The following is a 23,523-nucleotide window of genomic DNA, read 5'->3' as shown; positions in this document are numbered from 1 at the left end:
TATTTTTAAAATTTGCAAGTTTCACTATAAAATGTCGAGGTGTTGAATGGTTTTTATTCATTTTGTGGAGGGTCCTCTCTATCTGTTAGATCTGAATGCCTGCTTCTTTCCCCAGATTAGGGAATTTCTCAGCTATGATTTGTTCAAATATATGTTGTGGTCCTCTGTCTCTCTGTCAGCCTCTTCTGGAATCCCAATAATATAAATATTCTTCCTTCTCAAGCTATCATTTATTTCCCTAAGTCTTTCCTCATGAGTTCTTAATTATTTTTCTCATTTTTTCCCTCTGCTTCCTTCCTTTCCATCAACTTGTCCTCTATGTCACACACCCTTCCACCTCATTAACTCTAGCTGTTAGAGTATACAATTTTGATTGCATCTCATTTAATCTATTTTTAATTCTCATATGATTAGATCTCAATTCTATAGTAGGAGTTTCTAGAGTCCTTTATGCTTCTTTAGAGTCACCAGTAACTTTATAATTGGACTTCTGAATTGTATCTTGACATTGTATTTAAATCCACGTCCAGCAATTCTGTGGCAGAGAGTATTGCTTCTGGTCTTCTTTTGTGGTGAATTCTTCCTTCTAGTCATTTTGTACAATGCAGAGTGCCTTATTGTTGTGGTGATATGAAATGATAAAATGCTTATGTGATGTGATAAAGGGAGACGAATAATGTAGGTGTTCTGATGTACTGTTAGATGACACATCAGAAGGAGGAGCATCTACTTCTGAACTGCAGTTGGTCTTGGGCAACTGAAACTATGTTGAGCATACTCCATCAGATCTGAGGCACCACTCCACTCCAGAGCAGGTTCCATGTACAGTTTTATAATAAGAGGAACAGGAGGCTAAAATGCTACTGCTCTGCCTTTTCCCATACATGAATGATGGAAAGAGCTGCATTGCACTGGGGAATCAATACATCGTTTGGTTCTCCCAGAGCCTGAGCAACAATGCTGGATATACAGGGACAGTGATTGTAGCACTGCTTCCAATAGCAGATAATTGGTAAGTGTCCATCAACAAGAGACTGTTAAAATTAAAAATGGTGTGTTCAGACTATAGAATACTCTCATAGACACTGATAGGGAATGGCATCCAAGATATGTTATTAAGTGCAAAGAGCAAGAGTAAAAGCATACTATGGTACAAGGAGAAGAGCTGAGCAACAGAAAAATAGGGAGGATGACTTACTTGTCCCTCTTGCCTTTTTGCGCCTTTTGAGTTCTATACCAGGGTGTGTATAAATTAAGTGTAAACAAACAAACATGCACAGTATTACTTTTATGTTAAGAAAGAAAAGATGATGGAGTAAGGAGGAGCTCATGTCCTGTGGACAACATGCTACATACATATTCTGACCTGGATAACACTGGGCTTTGCCTCAGACCTAGATATTATGCTTTGGTCATGTGATGCCTTTCCCCCACCACTTGTTGGTTGGTAAACAAAAATTGCAGGTACTCATCCCCATTTTGTTGCCTGTAAATAGGAAAATGGGAAAAACAAAATGCTTTTGCCATTATGACTCAACAGTAGCAAAAGCTATTGGGCTCCTGTCTTCAAATATCCTCTGTGGATCTGCCTCTGGTTGGGCTCACCCCCAACTGAAATCATTCCTACTGTTCTCTCTCTATTCTCGTAATAACTGTTTACAAACCTGCTCAGCACTGCTAGGATTGTGAGTTTGCTTTGCTCATTAAAAAAACGACTTTCTCCTGACAACTGGCAGTTGGGGATGGAAAGCAATTCACTTAATTTAGCCCATTGTTTACTTTTGGCAGGAGAGCAAACCGGTTTATGGTGGCATCCAAACAATGAAGACATTTGGCCAAGCTCTACTGTCTGGCCAGTTAAAGAATAAACATTTGAGAAACAGGAGACCTACAGACCCGCTGTATCAGATGTGTGGGTCAAATGACCCTGACCATAAAATGCAAATCAGTACTTCATGGAGTATGCTGTTATATTTGTGTAATATGTGGGGACAAATTTGCATATTTTGTGTTTAGGGAACTCGGTGAGATGATAGTGTTGTTTACTGGTAGGCAATCTCAATTAGAACCTTGGGAAGCATGCTGGGGCACCTTGGTGGCTCAGTGGTTGAGTGTTTGCCTTCGGGTCAGGTTGTGGTCCCAGGGTCTTCGGATCAAGTCCTGCAGGGAGCCTACTTCTTCCTCTGCCTATGTCTCTGCCTCTCTCTCTGTGTCTCTCATGAATAAATAAATAAATATAAATCTTAAAAAAAAGAACTGTGGGCAGCATGCTTTTCCTCCCCTTTCCTTTTATAGCCAGATACATACTTTATTTTTTTAATGACTTTATTTATTTATTCATGAGAGAGAGAGAGAGAGAGAGAGAGAGGCAGAGACACAGGCAGAGAGAGAAGCAGGCTCCATGCAGGGAACCTGACATGGGACTCTATCCTGGGACTGCAGGATCATGCCCTGGACCGAAGGCAAGTGCTAAACTGCTGAGCCACCCAGGTGTTCCTTGAACATTAATTACAAATGGCTTATTTCAATGAGTAATGGTGCTGGTCAGAAATGTTCACCATTTCCCTAAGATTTTCATGAGTGGGACAATTCTGTTTTTTGGGAAAGTAAAATCTGGAGACTCAGCTGTAAAATATGACCTAAGTAATGGCTTCACCCACATTCCCTTGTCCCATCTGAGGTCAAGTAAACATGAACATTTCCCTGGAACCTACTGACCTGAAGTTCTGACATAGTTATAGGATGCTTGTCTCAAAAATTCAGACCACAACCCAAGCTCTTCTCTTCCCTCATCCACTTGAAGAGTAGCAACTGTGTCTCACTATTTCCTTAGGATGTCCAGGCAGTATTTTGCACTTGGGCAGTTTCTCAGAGTTCATAGACTTTCTAAGGCTGGAAGGAAGAGACCCTCGACATTATTAGACTATGAGCCCATGAGGGCAGAAACCTCATCACTTGTTCCATGTTGTGGCCTCAGTGTGTAAGTGCATTGCACACAGAAGGTATGTGGCAAATATTTTTTTATTGATTCTTGTCCCTAGTCATATGACTCTAGGTTTGGATCCACAGGTCTCAAAAGTAAATGATCATAGTAGTAAGGACTAGATGTGTATACATCACACAGACACACACGCATGGATTAATTCAACATAATTGAAAGTTATGAGGTGCTGTGTTCAGTATGGGCTCCATGAGATCAGGGATTTTTGGTTTGTGTTTTTCTCTGATGTATACCCAAGTGCCTGGCCCACTATGCACAAGCACCAGTGACTATCTGACCAATGTAGAATTGTGAGAAAGAAGTGTATTGAGAAATCAATGTATTTACTTACCGACATATATTGCTGCACACCATTCACAAATTAGGGTCCAGCCCCTTCCTTAAACTGATCGATTTTGAGAGCTGTTTATAAGTGACAAATTCATTGAAAAATGTCTTATAGCCTATGAGTTTGGTGACCATGAGCTGTCTTGCCATTCCACTCCCATCATGAAGGAAAGGGGGCATGAAGACATAGGAGCATACAATCTACAAAACTCAAAAACAGATTCCTTATTAGAGTGGTGATTTGCTTCTTGTTCCTCTGCCTCATCCTTGTGACAAGATTTTCTCACCTCTTTTATGTCTTCTTTAAGCATAGATATTTCTTCACATTGTTTTGCTTATCTCTTTCCATTAGGAGTCAGGATTGGCATTGAGTAATTTGAAGTCCCCTGGATTCCTGGCATGAGGTCAATCATTCTCTCCAGGTGGTGATAGGAGATGGGGAGGGGCAGTGGTGGGAAAATGGGGGTTACATGATGAGTGTGTGCATTGCGTAAGAGTATACTACAGGTGGTTTGGGAAGGCAATTTACAAGCCTATTTTTTATTTTATTTTTAAGATTTTATTTATTTATTCAAGAGAGACACACACACACAGAATGAGAGAGAGAGAGAGAGAGAGGGAGAGAGAGAGAGAGAGAGAGAGGCAGAGACACAGGCAGAGGGAGAAGCAAGCTCCATGCAGGGAGCCTGATGTGGAACTCAATCCTGCGACTCCATGATCACACCTGGGCCGAAGGCAGGTGCTACACTGCTGAGCCACCCAGGGATCCCCAAGCCTATTGATTTTTAAACAAAGATAGGTAGAAACAAAACGGAGGAGAGATATGATAGAATTATACCTCAAAACTCAGTTGTGGGTAGTCAAACATGTTTTCAAACCAGGACAGGGCTGCATTCACAAAAGACAACAGGGCCAGGAAGGCAATCAGATTCACAGCTATATTTGCCACCAGGGAGATGGATGAGGATACTCTCTTTCTTGCAGCTTCTAGGAGGTTCCTTGAATCACTTTATCAAAAAATAGCAATTCCAGAATTACCAAGGTGTTGTCAGTGGATGGACATCACAGGTGTAGAAATGGCATAATCAGAGTTCATTTGATTGGAGACACAAACTCTCAGGCTCATGCCTTGGTCAAAATACTCACCTATATTCTGTGACATCATTTATAATTGCTTACAATTGCTGAGTGTAGGTGATTGTCATATGGGTATCTTATGGTTATACTACTCTGTTAATTGGGGGAGGGTTATAATTAAAAACTTGGTAAAAGATAAAGATATTATAGGCTTTAAAAATTATATTAAGGTAGTTACCAGAAAATATTTATAAAATATTCATGGTATAAGGACTAATACATCAAAGAAGGCCTGAAGAAATGGAATGTCACCATCACCTTTGAGTACCCCCTCTTCCTTAATCTCATCCTCTTCTCTTTAATCTCAGAAGTACCTGGCTCCCTAGAAGTTGCTTATCATTCCCTTTCTTTTTCCTTTTCCCATGTGAGTGTATATCTAAAATAATATGTTGCATAGGTTTACACACTTGCTTAACTTTACAAGTGGAATCACACCTATTCCATACATGTATTCTTTGACAAGTTGCTTTTCACTGACTATACCTACATAGAAACAGGGGATGAATCCCAGCAACATGTTCATTGATGGATTCTGTTATTGAATTTGATTATTTTGACTATCTTGAACCCCTTTATCCTTTTCAACCTTTTTCCTTTCTTTTGCACAGGGCAAAAAAATGAACTGAAGAGGGGCTAAAGATATCTATATCATACCTTCATACTTCCTATTATATAAGAAACTTCCAGAAATGGTTGTCCCATTGCTTTCCAACGGTCTTAAATCAGTGCTCAAAAAACACTACACCACATTTAAAATGAAATATCTAAATTCAACGGTTAAGGAAATGTATTGACATTCAAGTATTTAGGAAGCTTTTCAAGTATTGAAGAAGGATTTTTTTTTTTTTTTTGGGAAGTCTAATGAAGCCTGATAGTCACTGGGAAATTACATTCATTTTAAGATCATGGGCTCTCCAATGATCAACTTTTGTCTGTGCTTTGAATTTGGACACCCCCATCCCACCTCTCCAGTTTGTAGGAATGAGGTATCCCACTTACCCAGTTTCCATTTTCATGGCATTCTTGAGGGTTATTTTAGGTGTTTCTGTCTCAGGCCAGAAGAGTTTAGCCACAGCCAACGATGCAGGTGCGGACATCACTGAAGCAGTTAAAAGGTGGGAGGGTGAAACCTGTGATTTTGGGAGAAGGGCCAGCTGAAGTGTAGCTTTTCTGTTGTGCTCAGAATGAACAGCCCAAAAGCTTTACAAGGGGAGAGAAGGGCAGAACGGAGCCTGCCTCACAATAGTGTATTTTTGGAGGCTTGGGAGCACTCAGTGAGCCATGTCAGCATCACCTTGAGAGTCAGAGGATGAAGGGAGGAATTTGTGCTAATTGACCACATCCTTTGGTGAGAAGCCCAAAACCAAAATCTAATCATTTCAGAAGAGAATGAATCCTGGTAAAAACTTCCAAAGAAGATTCCTCTCCCTCCCTGTGGATCTGATGAATGTTTAAATAGTCCCGGAAGCAGGTATTTCATTAGATCATCAGTTTAGCTTTAGACAAGGGAAGTGTCTGGGGTGCAGGCACAGGTACACCCCTCTCTGTCTTCCTTTCAGTCTTCTGAATTCTGTGGTGCCTTTATATAATATTCATTTATCCAGAGTCCCTTTAATCTGTAAGTGATTTCTGTTTCCCTCACTGTGAACCTACTTAAACTCTTTTGCCTTTCGTCCCCACATGCTTATTTTGTTTCTGAATTCTCTTCCCTATATTTTCAGAATGCCGGAATCTGCACTTCCCTCCCCACCCCCAGTCCAGCCAGCACATTTTCACAGGCAGCACTCTTAGAGCGGTGGCTGAGTGGACCATCTGCAGATCCACACTGCTATTCCTGAGAACTCTTTCAGCTCCTCCCCCTTTTTAGATATTTTATTTATTTGTTTATTTATTTATTTATTTATTTATTTATTTATTTATTTATTTAGCAGAGAGAAGGACAGAGAGCACAAGCAGGCGGAGGGAGAGGGAGAAGCAGGCTCCTCGTAGAGCAGGGAGTTGGATGCGGGCTCCATCCCAGGACTCTGAGATCATGACCTGAGGTGAAGGCAGATGTTTAACTGGCTGAGCCTCCCGGCACCCCCTCTTCCACTTTTGCTCTTCCCTCTTCCTATTGGTTGCTCTCCGAGGACTGGATGAGGTGGATGGATGAAACTCCCCTCTCTAGTAAGAGCTCCTTCTCACCTGGGGCCACACCTCTTCATTTTTCCATGTCTGCACTGGGGGCTGCTTCTCTCTGGGGCTTACAAGCTCTGTGCTTGGGGCACGAGCACTGGTTATAATGCTCTGCGGCCCTGTGCCACACACCAGCAGCTCTCCAACTGGGTTGCACGTAAGAATGTACAGGAGGAGTACTTTAAAAAATCATTGATACCTGGGTCTCACCCCAAGAGCTTCTGGTTTAATTACTCTGTGGCATGGGCCTGGACATTGGGGTTTTTAAATGTTCCTGGATGATTCTAATGTGCAGTAAGGTTTGAGAACCACTGTTCTAAGCCACTGGTCATAAAACTTTCTCTGTGAAAGGCCAGAGAGTAAACATTTTTTGCTTTTTCAGGCCACAACTACTCAACTCTGTAGCATGAAAGCTACCATAGAAGAATGAATAGAAGCAGCTGGTTTTCAGTAAAACTTTAGTTACCAAAAAAAAAAAAAAAAAAAAAAGGAGCAATCTAGCTTGGCCCATAAGCCACACTTTGCTGACCCCCGGTCTAGACTGCCTTTACTAGTGACAGTAATAATGGTTTTTGTTATTATTTTACATTGTTAGAATTTTGGCCAAAATCACCTCAATATGTGATTTCATTATGCCACAGTTGAATGTAATTCATATTTAGGTAGCAGATTTTGAAAGTGAAGCCACAAAGGTCCTCAGGGTCACTCCTTTCTAAGGCCAGAGGAAGAATGGCCAACTATACAGCAAAAGGACACTCTTTGGCCTCCTAATCCAACAGCAGTGATCAAGCAAAGACAGAGATAAGAGTAGCAAAGAAAGAGGTTGAATTTTTCAAAATTTACCTTGAAACATTCTTACTGCATAAGAAGTGTATGCACCTAAAAAGCTTCTAGCAATGGTAGAGAACCCAGCTGTCATGACTGTGTGGAGTTCAGACTTGGTGATGTGTGGTGAGTATGGTCGGACCAGCAGTGGAGACTCTTGTCTAGAAACAAAGCAAGGCCAAGTTTCAATGCTCTCTTTTAAATCATAAGAGGGTGTGCCAATCTACTAAAGATACTCTCTCTCTCTCTTTTATTTTTTTTTAAAATTTTTTTCTCTCTTTTATTTTTAAATGGAGCCCAGTCTGGGGCTCAAACTCATGATCCTGAGATAAAGACCTGAGCTGAAACCAACAGTTGGACCCAACTGATTGAGCCACCCAGGTGCCCCTGATTCTATTTTCTAAAGCAGTATTTCTTTTTTTTTTTTTTAAGGATTCATTTATTTATTCCAGAAAAAGAGAGAGAGAAAGCACAAGTGGGAGGTGGAGAGGGAGAGAGAATCTCAAACAGACTCCACAAAAGCCCAGAGCCTGACTTGGGGCTCAATCCTAACATCCTGAGATCATGACCTAAGCCAAAACCAAGAGTCAGATGTAAAGCAGTATTTCTAAGTGTGAATCACAGACAGCTCAGCATTACCTGGGAACTTGCTAGATGTGCAAATTCTCAGACTTACTGATTCAGAAACTGAATGGGACCAGCAATCATGTTTGAAAAAGCCTTCAGTTGTGGTTCTGATGCATATTCATTTGGGAACTCACATCATTGATGTCTGGATCATTGAACTCTACATCAGGGTGCATATTGAGTCATGTGTAATGTTTGCAGAGTGTACAAGGCCAATTCATATAAGGTCTCTACTAACCTAAAATCAGAGTCTGCTGGCCAGGTACACTTTTCTAAGGTTGGAACACTATTCCCCAAGTAACTGAGCCCTAGCCTTGTGAACTGGTGACTTCACATCTTCCAGCTTCATCCTGACAGACCATAAACCTCTTTGCTTACACCAGAGGGAAATAGAGATGCCTAAAAACATACCAGCAATAACAAGGACAGGTGCCCACAGGTGCTTTTCTATTTGGGAATCAGACACCCCATTCTTCCCCTTAGGTGGAAATGAATTAGAGAGAGTGTATTTGTAAGGGCCTGAATCCCATTAAGGAGGACTGGTGGCCTGGGACGTGGGGCTCTACATAAATAAGAGCTGTACTTTTAGCATAGTAAGTATTCAGTTGAGCACCACAGAAGCATGTGTGCAATTTTACAGTTTTCCCTTCATTATTTGTTATTGTTCTATAGGATGGAATATGTTGAGCTTCACTTCATGGACTAACTAGAAACTCAGTACATGAGCCCTCTTACCCTGCGGATAGGAGTAATCAAGTCAAGATGGTGTTCTAATAATTAGTCCTGAGAGATTTTATGATGATAATTATAATAATTTCAACTCCTAGGGAAGGAAGTATGGGCTCATCCCTAAAGACTATCCTCCAGGCTAGCAGCCGGGCTTACCAATAAGACTCAGACTGCCTGGAGCAGTTGTAAGCCTTGGATTTGGAGCTATGTGTTTCTCTTGGTGACTTGAATTTTGCTTCAGATCTGATTACCTTGGGCTGCTGTGCTGGCAAACATTCACATGTTCTTTCCTGGGTGTGTGATTCTGTTTTGCCTGAAGCTACATATTCTGAGTGATGAGGATGGTTACCATTTCTTATTTATCCACCCCATAGGAATGCTACTCTTTTGAATGACATGCCTTGGCATCATATTTCCTTGCTTAAATGGCCTTCAGGCCAAGCACTTACCCATGTGATGGATCAGAAAGATGAAAATGCTTTTGCTCATCGGCATTTTCCTTCAGGCCCATCTAAGACAGACTGTTGGCCAATTCAGACACATTGAGAATAAGCGCAACTATTTATACAGCCACAGGTTTGTTGGTGAAAAGTCTTTCTGGTCTTTTTCCTTACCACAAGCATTATACCACAGAAAGTGAGGCTGCCTGTTACATCTGTGCAGCTTCAAGATAAGTGGTGAACTCCATTTGAGAGGGTGACCTGGTAGCTTCTGAAGGGTAGGTCTGAGACCTAATAAATCAATCAACTCAGAAAAGATTGGTTGAGGATCTGTACAGAATCTATATGGCACTTAGATAAAATGATTGCATCTTGCCTCCTCTCCATAAACTTTCAAGAACCCAAATGTGACACTAGGACACTGAGACACTTGGGAGGGATCTCTCTCATGCACCCTTTCTCTCTCTATGGAATCTGGACATTGTCAGTGGTGGGGGTTCCTTATTTTGACACCCCTCCCCAACACTAAAAAAACAATAATGCTGTTATATTTTTAATTGTACATTCTAGGAAGAATTGAACTCCATTTTAAATAGGAGTTTTGTTTTGTTTTTAGAGATTACAGCTTACTGTCTAATGAATATATTGCCAGCAGCCACTACAGATTCAATAGGAGATGATCCCATAGTAACTAACATTATCCATCTAACCTAAAAGCGGAAAAGGAACAAACTCAGTGAAGATCTGTTTGTATATGTGACACCTCAAAGTAGGGATGAAAATCTTTCAAGGAAAATACTTTCAATAATTGTTGGCAGGCCAGCACTGGTGCATAATGTGAGCGTATGTTATTTAGCCTAATGTGGACCCATCAAATCCTCCTGTGTGAATGGTAGGGCTGAGTCACTGTATATCCTCTGAATTCATACTTTCATCATACAAACAATTGTCTATCAAAATGTTGTATAAGAGTAATAAATTATAATAATTGCTAACAGTCATGACAAGCTTTGCTGCATTCCAAGCACTGTTTTAAGCTCTTGATTCAGGCAATGAATTTAATGATCACAACAACCCTTTGTGAGAGGTCCTGTAATCATAGCCATTTTATAGCAAAGGAATCCAAGGCACAGAACACCTGGGTGTCTAAGATCACCCAGCTAGTAAGTAGTGGGATGTAGTTGAGGTTTGGCCTTTTGTGCTAAACTCTCAAATGAACATGGTTTATGGTCCCACTTCTACACTAGCCCTTCCGCTAGAGACTGTGGTGCCTGCTTCAGAATGGGGACATCCTGTTGCATTCTGTCCTTCCTTTCTGCTTAGACATGAGCCCAGTACTGCTGAATGTTCAAGTCAACAATCAGAAAATTACACTGTTGGGGATCCCTGAGTGGCTCAGGGGTTTTGCGCCTGCCTTTGGCCCAGGGCGCGATCCTGGAGTCCCGGGATCGAGTCCCGTGTCGGGCTTCCGGCATGGAGCCTGCTTCTCCCTCTGCCTGTGTCTCTGCCTCTCTCTCTCTTTCTCTCTGTGTCTATCATAAATAAATAAAAATAAATCTTAAAAAAAAGGAAATTACACTGTTGCTGAAATTCTGAATTCAGCTGCTATTCTTTCTCTCTGCCTCTCTGACTCCCTCTCTCTCCTTCCCCTTTGTCCCTCCTTCCCTCTCATTTATGTATTTACAAGGATCAAGGGAGGGCTATGGCTGTGCCCAATCTCTGTATGCACCACCTGGTTTGTGTGTGCATTTGCACTAACTTACACATTTCCTCAGGTTCTGATTTAACACAAGTCTAGTAGAACTGACAGATGCTGGGGTGGCAGGTTTAACTTTTCAGACCTTTTTTTCTTTTTTTAAAATTGTGTGTGCTTATCAAACTCCCTCAGAAACACAAAGCAGCTTCCCCTTCTTGCTTTGATCCTCTAGCAACAATTAGAGCAGGCGTCTCCACTTTTGCAACATCCTGAGGGTAAGCAGGGACTCCGTGTAAGTCACAGGGAAACACAGCCAGGATGAAGGAAGGGTGCTGTTCTCCCCACAGATGTCAAAGAAGTAATTACTAAGGTTTCCTGAAGATAGCCAGCAGGTCAAAGCCCCGTTAAAAGTCCCGGAGATAAAATTTTCTCTATGGCTACATGCTCTATGGCTATATGGATTTTTTGGCTTGGCTCTAATAACTTGGGGTGGAAGAGGAGGCAGTGGAGGATCTTGGTATGAACATAAAAGCATGTTGGGAAAACCTAGATAAAAGGCGTTTAAGACTTTGTCCCCCAGATAACCAGCTGTACACCTATCATGTCACCCAATCGCTTCAAGTCCCAGTACCTTTCTAATGATCCACTGCATCAATCCAAGGTAGTAGAGCATGGGCTTTACAGTGCTGAGGAAAACCACAATGGGCAGGACCTGGGGGTGAGATGAAAGCAATCATGGTTGATGTTGGCCTTGGTAGTATTAGTACATTTCAGATCAGGCCTCTCTCCTGCTTCCTTTGCCCTGCTGAAACATCATCAAAATACTGGAAACTCTTCTTTGATTAATGACAATCAGGCAGTTTCCCTATCTATAATCTATTATTTGAATTTGCTCTGGATAAATTTGAATATATTTCATAGGAAACTTGACTTTTTTTTGGTTTCTCTGAGAAGATGAGCTTTTCTTACTGTAGTTACTCAGAGAAGGAATGCATTTTGGGAGGATTTGTAATAAGTAGATCAAGAAACTGAAGGCCACTGGCAGATATTCTTGAAGTTCTGACATTAAACATCTTCATTAGCAGAATATTCTGGTCAAAATTGAGTGGGAGTAGCCTCTCAGATCCTTATTTATAAAGGATACAGCGATCAGATACAGCACGATAGGTGCTTACACACACTGCCTTCCATTAGTAAGCACGCATTAGTTTAGCTTTTTAAAAAATTATCCTATTTATAGATTTTTTTTAATCTCTAAAAAAAGGAACTTTGGAAGCTAGTTTACTTCGGTGATACCACAATTGTCTTATTTTGGATCCTGTTTCCCTGATGTTTTTGGGTGCCTTCAATGCAGCTTGTTTTCACAGTGAACGGTTTCTACCCTGTAGAGAACACACAGAGCTGTGGGCTGGGTCCCTCCGCACTCCTGCCCCTATGTACCCCTTCCCCTCTGTTCTCCAGCTAAATGGCCAGGGACAAGCTGCCACCAGACGCATAGAATGACCAAGGACAATTCGTACAGGATCTAATTTAGAAATATCTATTAATAATATATATTAAAAGACATTTTGTGCCATTACTCAGAGCTCAGTCACTTATGTGCTTTTATTGGCTTTAATGGACAAGCAGAACCTTCCTGAAAGCTTCGGCGAATTAAAAGGGCTTATATCTTGAATGTTCCCACAGGGATTCTGCTTTGGCAGAAAGGATGGAGGCCACTGCTCTGGGGAAGAGGAGGTGGTGGGTGGGTGGGTGGGCAGGAAAAGTCTAAAGAGTAGCAAATTAGGCTTTCCCAGTGACTTTTCTTTTTCCCAGGTGTAGGTTCAATTCTTGATAGCAGCACATTTCCAAACCTTTGGCCTTTTGGAGATGGCTTAGTTATCTCAGCACCAAAGCATCAAATCAGCAGCTTAAAAAAAATCAACAATTAAAAAGAAAGATTCAGCATAAAATTTGGCCTAACTGAAGCTGGGTAGTTTGGAGGTAAACTCAGAATCCCTAAGTGAGAAAACAATTTAGAAGTATAGAAATAATAACACTGCTAAGAATGCTGTAGAAAAAGCCAAATTTACCCTTGGGACTCAGCAAGTATTTGTAGGGTCTTGACAGGGGAAACTGTGCTTCCTGGGCTTGTAGGAGTGCAGGGAGGCCAGGGTGCCTTTCCCTGGAGAATGTCCCTCCTTTGGTTGGGAGAAGGGCCAGCCTCCAGGTATGCTGTGCTGAAGGAAAGACACAAAAGGTTTGGCATGGAAATGGCTCTAAAAGAACAGAGGTCAATGTGGTGGCTAGCTGCCTCCTTTTGGGAGACTGAGGGGGTTCCTGAGCACAGAGTTGTCACTGATCCTGGGCCTAGAAGCCATCAGTGGCCATGTGCCTGATCATGGCCAGGTACCAAATGTTCCTTTCCCTGATGTCACAGATACTATTACCCCGTATGTCTTTTTTAGTAGTATCTCAGGCAATGCTAGGAGCCCCCTCAAAAGTATTTGTATATTTCTGACTTCCTCTAGATGTTTCTCTCAGTGCTATAGTCACAAAGCAAAAACGTTTGTAATCTATGGACTTCAGATAAAATCAGGTAAGTGGAAAAAGTGCTGTGGTATCCACCTAGGACATGTTGGGTGTGTATCTGGTTTCTGGTCAGGTTTTATCAGAATGTCTACAAAGATCCAGAAGGTACTGGAAAGGAAGTAACTACTTTGAAAAGGGATTTGGCTTTACCTTAAATGCCAGTAAGTGGTCTGCATAGGTGTACCGAAGACAAATTCATCACCAGTGTTACTATATCCAAGAAGGTCTGATTTAAAGAAAGGAAGAGCCGACAATCATTACAACCATGGAATTGGTGGTTACAGTCCACCAAGGAGGAGCCCAGCAAACTTGCTGGTGAGTTGTGGAAGGTAAATTCTCATAGCCTTCCCCGCTCCAGTAGATGGCATGGAAGTATATTTTTGAGCTATAACTACATATGGATTTCCTTTCCTTTGTGACATTCAGTATGACTCTGGGATGCTCAAGAAGGAGCCCACTGTGTCAATTTGGATATAATCCTCAAGACATGTCAGAAATAGATTTATTCATCTGCATTAGTTGACCTATATTTTTGTTTGTGTAGAATATGTTAATCTGTTTAATTATCAATATTAGTGTTGTCTCTCCCCATATCATCCATGACATCACTCTCCTATCCCAATTGTCCCTTTCATCCCACCCTAGAGGTGCCAGCTGTGTCAAGCTGAACCTATTTCTGACATGTCTTGAGGATACTAAAAGCACTTATCGGCAAGATATTCATTTGAACCCAACTTACCTCAACTTGTTGGCCCAACCAATCAAAAGCCATAAATCCAGGATCAGTCCTCAGGATTAAGAGCCCAAGAAGAAATTGTAACCCTATTCCCCAAAAGACAGGCCTCCAGTAAACCTATGCAGAAAGATGAAGAGATAGATCTTACTAGAAAATGAATGCGAAGGTCAGCATAAACACCCAGAGGATGACTATTTCCTTGGAAGCTTCTCACACGTGGCCTATGATCCACCTTCTTTGGGAGCCAAGGCAGTTGTGAGCAGAGGATCCCTTGATAGAATCATGCCCCCAGATCTCAGGGTTGCATTTCCTGGTTCAAATCCCGAGTCTGAGTTCTCCAGCCTCTGGAGAGATGTAACTATTATAGCCTGATAACCCAGGGGGTGATCCTGGAGTCCTGGGATCGAGTCCCATGTTGGGCTCCCTGCATGGAGCCCGCTTCTCCCTCTGCCTGTGTCTCTGTCTCTGTCTCTGTCTCTCTCTCTGTCTCTCATGAATAAATAAATAAAATCTTAAAAAAAAATCACAAACCGTATCATATTTCCTTTCCAGATATCTGTAACAACACAAAAGAAAAAAGACTGGCAGAAAACAAGAAACAAACGGACATACTGAGCTAGGTGAGGCTTTGTAAATTAAACAAGCAACGAACAAATTGATGAGGTGTATGTCCTACAAGACAGAAGGGGGATACTGATCTCATTTTAGACTACAATCAACCATGGCTTGGGCCGACCTTTGCTGCATGGATATGACAAGCCCTGAGGACTTACAGAAATGCAGAAAACATGCTTCTGGAAACAGAGCAGGGAAGATGGATAACTAACCAGACGCTGATAAAAAATCACGAGACAAGAATGTTTCTCACTGGACTAGGAGGGCCTCTGATAGCTTTTAGGACACAGTTATGAAATCTGATTTTAGAAACTCTCATGCCATCTGGTCTCACAAAGTTTGAGTAAGTTGGTCATTCCCTGTCCTGGCTCACCGTATGTTTTAGTGGGAGACTGACACACTTCACTGGGTGCTTGAAATGTAAAGAAGGATTTTGTGAATTTCAGAGCTATTAACCAGCAGGTTGTAATATAGCTTTCCAGAAAGTTCTGGCATTATTGGCATGCCTTTGTTTCTGTTCAGAGCTTTGTTAGGGGGTCGTGGGTAGTAAGTGAGCAATATGTGCATCTGATCACTTCTGCTGCGGAGGATGGTGTCCATCAGTGAGTGAGTTTGGAGGGGCCTCAGGGCCATACACATGACGACTGTCCTCTACTTCTCCTGGGGTCCTCCTGGTTCCCTCCACACCTGCCCTGAAATCTGGCTTCCCTGCACTCACCTCTTTCCTCTATGCCCCTTATAATGGAGACCTCTTCTTCTCCCACTGGAGGAAGGAATTTATTCACACATTTAATCATTGCTAATTTGAGACCACTTCTAGGTCACTTCTGGTCCCTAAAGGAGATTCCTTATCTCCAGGATCACAAAGGACTCATCCCTGAGCTGGGACCTCCCCTCTACTTGTTAACACCCTCACTTCTCCACCTTGCAGCAGCTATGCTAAGTATCAGCACCCACTGCCTGCTTCAGGGCACGGCCCAAGCCCCTCACTCCTACAACACCTTCTTGCATCTCCTCAGACAAGGACAGAGGCATTCCTCTGTGCTTCACTCCTACTGTCTTCCTTGATCATATTTTGCGATGAAACCTCAACTGGCTAACTTTCTGGAGATTAGATGTGAGCCCAATACCACTAGGATCTTGGACATTCGGCTGCTTGACCAGCATATGTTGAATTACTAGTTAAATGAAGTGGGACTGTGTGTTGCTTCTCTGGAACAGTATTCTACCCCTGGGCGGGGGGACCCATCTGTGGGTTATGAAGAACACTGCAGGACACCCATCTTTAATAAGAAAGAAGAGGATGTATCAGAGCATATCACACATAGTAACGATGAGTCTTATTTCATGAAAACTTTAATGTATGAATACATGTACTGAGCAGTGGAAACACTGATCTAGAAGATATTAAAGGAATACCAGTTCAGTAGACACTAAGTTTTCATGGTTGAATTTAGGAAAGGTGGATGATGCTTCCTCCTTAGTTTCTGATAGAGTTTCACAGTGGCCATGGAGGAAGGCAACATTTAATTGGGTGCATTCATGTACTTTAGTTTGGATTCATCAGATTCTTTAATTGCAAGGAATATATGTGGTCCCAAATAGCAATCTCACACCGCATAAAATAAAGTAGCTCAAAATAGAGGCTTCAGCCATTTGGTTATCTTGGCTAGATGACTCCCAACCTCCTGATGATTGCTTCCATCCCATTAACATTAGCAAAGTCTGATGCCTCAGACCACCCAGGAGAATTTCTGAGCCCCTGGGGTCAGAGATCCATAAAGTAAAATGAAAGATGGAAGTAAGCTCAGGTTTCTGAGGTGGTAAATATTTTTGATGGTGCATATGTGACAAGAGCTTTTGATCCCAATTCTCACCAACTCCAGAGATATCTTCTGATGCATAAAAACAAAGTTCCTCAGAGACTTAGACATTGAAATGAAATTTAAATGGACATTCGGAAACTTGACAAATACTTGAGTGTTAAGACAGAGTCCCAGGCAATCCTGGATTACGAATCAGAAGCTGAAATTGTGAAGGTAGTTTTGTTCCTCTCTAGCTGACTAACTTTGAGTAAGTCACTTCTCTGAGCTTTATCTTCCTGGTCCAAGAAATAAAGAAAATAATTTGCCTCTCTTACCTCATGGGGCAATAAGGACTAGGAATACCTTCAGGATACAACAACAAAAGAGTGAATTCAATGGACTTAATATGGATTGGGTTTTGAGAAATCAATTGCTTATTGATTGACATTGAGAAGATGAATTAACCACTTTTGCATGGGCTGGAGCAATTAGTTGGTAATGTATGCCTTTAATTAGATGACTGGCCAGGATATTGGGTTCTCAGGACATCAGTAGTTTGAATTTACCACAGTGATTACATAGAGATCCATTAAATTTCTGAAAATGGTGTTGGGTGGGTGGTAGGGAAGAGGAATTGGTGGTGGTGACAATACTAATAAATAATTTAAAATAAAAAAAAATATATGTGGATGAAACAAAATGAGAAAACCAAATAGATCAATGTGGTTATTTCTCTGATTTAAAGCAAGAGCTTTGTTGATGTGTCTCTGGATCATCCTCCTTAATTTCTTTGTTTCTTGAAGAATCCTTCTCAGTGGTGATCTGCTCTTCATCTTGAAATCAAGCATTACAAGAGAGATGGAATAATGAGGATCCGGGGCATAACAACCCCTAATCTTTGCTCAGAATTTTGGCAAAGGATCGACAACAGTTCTTTTAAAATTATTATGCAAGAAGATAACTCTTATTACCTAGCTGTGCAGACGTTTTCCCTTTTATCACGAAAAATACAGGATCACACTTCTCTCTCTCTTTTCTCCAAAACAGCTGTAGTATTTCCTCTTTTTATTTAGGGAATAGGCTCATATCTCTGCCTCTTGCTTCTGTCTCTGCTCTAATCCTTCAACCCCTGCTGTTTTCGGGCATGAGCTCAATGAAGTTAATATCAGAGGCTGCCTAAGTCTCCTTTTATACTTTGCCAGACGTCGTTTCCACAGGGCGGAGATCAACGTTAGTTTATTTTCCTGGCAGCCCAAGGCTTGGTCTGCAGATGTGAGCACTAGTCCAGTATCTTCAAGGGCTGATAAACATTCCTTTGGGATCTAGCGTCCTCCTATCAATGGGCTAAAGTTTGGAAGTAGTGCCCTTTCTCAACTAACCCTTGCTCTAAGGAATGGAGTGAAGTATATACCTGGATATCTTTGAAGATACCATTTGAGCTTTTCAAGATCCATGACCCATTCTGCTCTCAGGATAGCATAGAGGATTGCCTGCCTCCCTCCATTTGGCAAAGACAGGTGGCAAGGCAGTTTGCAGATGTGGAGCAATTTTGAACAGGTTCTAAAAGGGATAATGTCAAATCTCAGCTTCTGTTTTCTGTCATATCTCAGGTAGCCATTGATTCTCTGTACTGTGCGAACTCAGAAATAAGTCATAAGTGGGGCACCTCAGCTCAGATGGTTAAGTGTCCGACTCTTGATTTTGGCTCAGGTCATGATCTCAGGGTTATGAGACTGAGCCCTGCATTGGACTCCGTGCTGGGTGTGGAGCATGCTTAGGATTCTCTCTCCCTCTAGCCATACCTGCTCTCTAAAACAAACAAACAAACAAACAAATAAATAAATAAAAATTTTTTAAAAAGTCATAAGCGTATATCCAATCTGAAAGGATTCCAAGGATCATACAGTCCTTTGATGTCAAACTCCATTATATGTTTCACTTAGACTACCTTCATTTTCTGGGCTGGACCTCAGGAATTAGGAAGGTGGAGAATAATAGAAACCAACCAGTGAAGTCCAAGCTGCAGCTGCTGAGGACAAGTGTAGGCATGAGCCTAATTTCTTTCATTCCCACCTAACACCTTGCTTAGCCAGTAGTTAAAGTTTGACAAATATTTGGTTTAAATAATCATGATTATTTTTTTTTCAGTGAAATTTCAAGTTACTTACTGTCAATGGAATGTTTGGCATTAACTGTTCACCCGCCCAACCTGTTCCCATCTTAATTTATTTGTTTATTTTTACTATTAGATTGCTACAGACTTCTTTATGATTTTAAATTTTAATATAATTAACATGCAGTTTTATATTATATTGAGGTGTACAATATAGTCTTCAATAGTTCTCTACATGATAAGTGTACTCTTAATCCCCTTCACCTATTTCACTTGTCCCCCACTCACCTCCCCTCTGGTAGCCATATCTCCATATTAAGTCTATTTTTTTGGCTTATCTCTTTTTTTCTTTGTTCATTTATTTTGTTTCTTAAATTCCACATTTGAGTGAGATCATACGGTATTTGTCTTTCCCTGACTGACTTCCTTCAGTTGGCATTATAGTCTCTAGAGCCATCCATGTTGTTGCAAATGACAAGATTTCATTCTTTTTTATGGCTGAATAATATTTATGCATATAAATATATAGTGATACACACACACACACATATATATATGATACACTTATCACCTCTTCTTTATCCATTCACCTACATCGATGGACACTTGGGTTGCTTCCATAGTTTGACTATTATAGATGATGCTGCAATAAACACAGGGGTGTATGCATCCCTTTGTATTCTTTGGATAAATACCCAGTAGTGCAGTAACTGGACCACCAGGTAGTTCTATTTTAAAGTTTTGAGGAACCTCCATATTCTTTTCTGCAGTGGCTGCACCACTTTGTGTTCCTACCAACAGGGCACAAGGGTTCCTTTTTGTCCTAATTCTTGCCAACGCTTGTCATTTCCTGTTTTGACTTTAGCCATTCTGACAGGTGTGCAGTAATATCTCCTTGTGGTTTTGATTTGCATTTCCCTTATGATGATTGATGTTGAGCATCTTTTCATGGGTCTGCTGGCCATCTGGATGTCTTCTTTGAAGAAATGTCTGTTCATGTCTTCCCATTTTTAAATTGATTTAGGTTTTTTTTTGGTGTTAAAAGTATGGAATAGTTCACAGATTTGCATGTCATCCTTGTGCAGAGGCCATGTTAATTTTCTATTGTTCCAATTTTAATATATGTGCTGACAAAGTGAGCTCCCGTTCCCATCATTATTTTCTTTATTTTTATTTTTTTCATTTTTTAAAATTTAAATTCAATTTGACAACATGTAGTATAACACCCAGTGCTCATCCTATCAAGTGCCCCCCTCAGTGCCCATCACCCAGTGATGCCCATTACCCCATTCCTCCACCCACTTTCCCTTCTGCAACCCTTTGTTTGTTTCCCCGAGTTAGGAGTCTCTCATGATTTGTCTCACGCTCTAATTTTTCCCACTCAATTTCCCTTCTTTCCCTTATAATCCCTTTCACTATTTCTTACATTCACATATGAGTGAAACCATATGATGATTGTCCTTCTCTGATTGACTGATTTCACTCAGCATAGTACCCTCCAGTTCCATCCAAGTCAAAGCAAATGGTAGGTATTCTGATGGCTGAGTAGTATTCCATAGTATATATATACCACATCTTCTTTATGTATTCATCGGTTGGAAGATATCATGATTCCTTCCACAATTCAGCTATTCTGGACATTGCTGTTGAGAACAATGGGGTGCAGGTGTCCCAGCGATTCACTGGGTCATAGAGTAGTTTTAACTTCCTGAGGAACCTCCACACTGTTTTCCAGAGTGGCTGTACCAGTTTGCATTCCCACCAACAGTTGAAGAGGGTTCCCCTTTCTCCACATCCTCTCCAACATTTGTTGTTTCTTGTCTTGTTAATTTTAGCCATTTGCACTGGTGTAAAGTAGTATCTCACTGTGGTTTTGATTTGATTTCCCTCATGGCATGTGATGTGAAGCATTTCCTCATGTGCTTATTGGCCATGTGTAGGCCTTCTTTGGAGAAATATCTATTCTGTCTTCTGCCCATTTCATGACTGGATTGTTTGTTTCTTGGGTGTTGAGTTTGATAAGTTCTTTATAGATCTTGGATACTAGCCCTTTATCTGATATGTCATTTGCTAATATCTGCTTCCATTCTGTAGGTCATCTTTTAGTTCTGTTGACTGTTTCTTTTGCTGTGCAGAAGCTTTTTATCTTGATGAAGTCCCAATAGTTCATTTTTGTTTCGTTTCCCTTGCCTTCATAGATGTGTCTAGCAAGAAGTTGCTGTGGCCAAGTTCAAAAAGGCTATTGCCTAAGTTATCCTCCAGGATTTTGACGAATTCTTGTCTCACATTTAGATATTTTGATCATTTTGAGTTTATCTTTGTGCATGTTGTAAGAGATTGGTCCAGTTTCATTCTTCTACATGTGGCTGTCCCCATCCCCATCTTTAAAGCAAACCAAAAATGACATTAGCCACAACAAAATTTTCATGACCCCATAGTTATGGGCCATCTACTCTCCCTCTTTCCCTTCACAGCCAAACCACTTGAAATTATTACTTTACTTTTAGTGACCATCACATCATATTCACTCAGCCCACTGTGGTCAGACTTCTACTGAGATGGCTGCCACCAAGGTCACCCAAAGACCATTGATGCCAAATCTGTTAGCTCCTCTTCACTCTTTATATTCTTGTTTATAATTGTAAAGTATCTTATTTTTTTGTTTTTGATTATTTTGTGAAACAATTAAAAAAAGACTTCATTTTTTAAAAGTGCAGTTTCAGGTTCCTAGCAAAATTGAGGGGAAAGTAGAAATTTCCCATGTACCAGCTGCTCCCATGCATCCATAGCCTCCCCCCATTATCACTGTCTCCTGCTAGAGTGGTACATTTGCTGTAATTGATGAACTTACAGTGACACATTAGTGCCCAAAGTCTATTGATACATTAGGATCCACTCTTACTGTTGTACATTTTATGTATCTGGACAAATGCATAATGACATGTATCCACTATAATAGTATCATATAGAGTAGTTTCACTGCCCCAAATCCTCTGTGCTTTGCCCACATGTGCTTCCCTCTCAGTAACCACTGGTCTTTTTACTGTCTCCACCGTTTTGCCTTTTCCTTTGTCATATACTTGGAATCATACAGTATGTAACCATTTCAGACTGCTTCTTTAATTACTAATACATGTGCTCCCATGTCTATTCATGGTTCAAAGTTCATGTCTTTTTGGTGCTGAAGAATATTCCATTGTCTGAATGAGCCACAGTTCATTTCTCTATTCACCTGCTGAACAACGTTGTGGCTACTTCCAAGTTTTGGCAGTTATGAATAAAGGACTATAAACTTCTATGTGTGGGTGTTGTATGGACAGAAGTATTGTTTTCTTTTGTTGAATAATTAGTGAAAGGGATACTTTTTTTTTACAATATATTAAGTAAAATAGACAGTAATAATATGAGTAGCATAATCCTAATATAGGTGACATGTACATGTATATTTGCCTTGAAAGACCATATTTTAAGTTGCTAGGCGTTGACTTTTTCCCCCTGGAATTATAAAGGTAATATTTTTTACCTTCCAAATTCTGCTACAATAATTTCCCACATTTTCTACTTCAAGCAAGTCATTTTTTTTAATCATGAGAATAACTCCCTCCAATAAATGGCTTGATAGTAGGTACCCAGAATTACCAAAAAAAGAAAGATGATCTACATGGATAATTGGCTTGATTTTTAGCAGCAGAAGCCATTCTTCAAATGAAATACTACCCAGAATTCAACATATTAAAAAAAAAGGAGAGTGGCCTTGTGTAGAGTGCCACAGTCTGCTGTAAACTGAGGTGTCCCTGGGGAACGCAAGGGCTTGATGGACAGTTTTTGGAAACAGATCTTAGAACCTTCCTCATCTGCCTCACTTACTTTATTTAATATTGAGATGCCTTGGTTTAAACAGTGTTTTTTGCTTTAGAATGGGCTTGGAATCTGTACTAGCAAAGTGTCGGAGAAAGCCTCTGTACCCTCCACAGTAGAAAACTCTGAGGACAGGTTGATAAACACAACATCTCTTTCTTTGAGCATGTGTGGCTTCTCCATGACCCTGCCTTACACATTCTAATTACCATTTAATTCATTCCTCTGAGTGTCAGCTGAGCGCATGCTTTCTGTCCCCATAGCTCAGACTCTGTTGCACAGCAGTTACGTGGTAATAGATTCACTCAACCATCACTGGAGTACCTGCTTGGCGTTTTCGTGTTCTCTGCTTTTTGAAACTCTACACCTCAGTGAATTGTTGTTTCCTGATGTGTTCTGGTTTTCATCAAAGTCTTCATCATTCTATGAAAAATGTACAGATTGCAAAAAATACAATCTTAGAACAAAAAACCCAAATGATCTGTCAATAAATATTACCTAGAAGACTTTTGAGGAATGGGGCGACAAAGATAAGGTATTCAGATGGATCAGCTGAATAAAGACAGGCAGTGAATCTTGGACTCATAATGAAACATGATTTCTGTTTTGTTCTGTTCTGAGAGAAGGAATGGTGTGGTCTAACTTGAGAAAGAGAGAAAGGAGGACCAGGTGCCCCCATCTAAGTCATGTGACTTTATAATAAGCATAGCTGAGACTAGGGTATATCATGTTAACACAGGCTTCCAATTTATAAATGAAGCATAATGTAGGCCAGAGAGTATTCTTCTTAGATGTTAGATTTTTGAGATGCTAAAATGTGTTTTGTTTGGTTTAAAGCAAACTCTGGTAGTAATGAGAATAAGAAAAA

At 40.8% G+C, this 23,523-nt stretch overlaps 1 non-coding gene and 1 pseudogene across 1 annotated transcript; both read right to left on the bottom strand.

The window, feature by feature from the left end:
• The window catches only part of LOC140605828 (solute carrier family 28 member 3-like), a 52,250-nt pseudogene that overhangs the window by 10,691 nt on the left and 18,036 nt on the right, over positions 1-23,523 (bottom strand).
• LOC140608829 (U6 spliceosomal RNA) lies at positions 19,838-19,940 on the bottom strand. The gene has a single exon (XR_012010822.1). It is a non-coding gene; the product is annotated as a U6 spliceosomal RNA (small nuclear RNA).

The sequence above is a fragment of the Canis lupus genome, chromosome 1 (assembly GCF_048164855.1).
Source record: "Canis lupus baileyi chromosome 1, mCanLup2.hap1, whole genome shotgun sequence".
Lineage (NCBI taxonomy): Eukaryota > Metazoa > Chordata > Mammalia > Carnivora > Canidae > Canis > Canis lupus.
The sequence above is the reverse complement of the archived record's forward strand: the minus strand, read 5'-3'. Positions and strand labels throughout refer to the sequence as shown.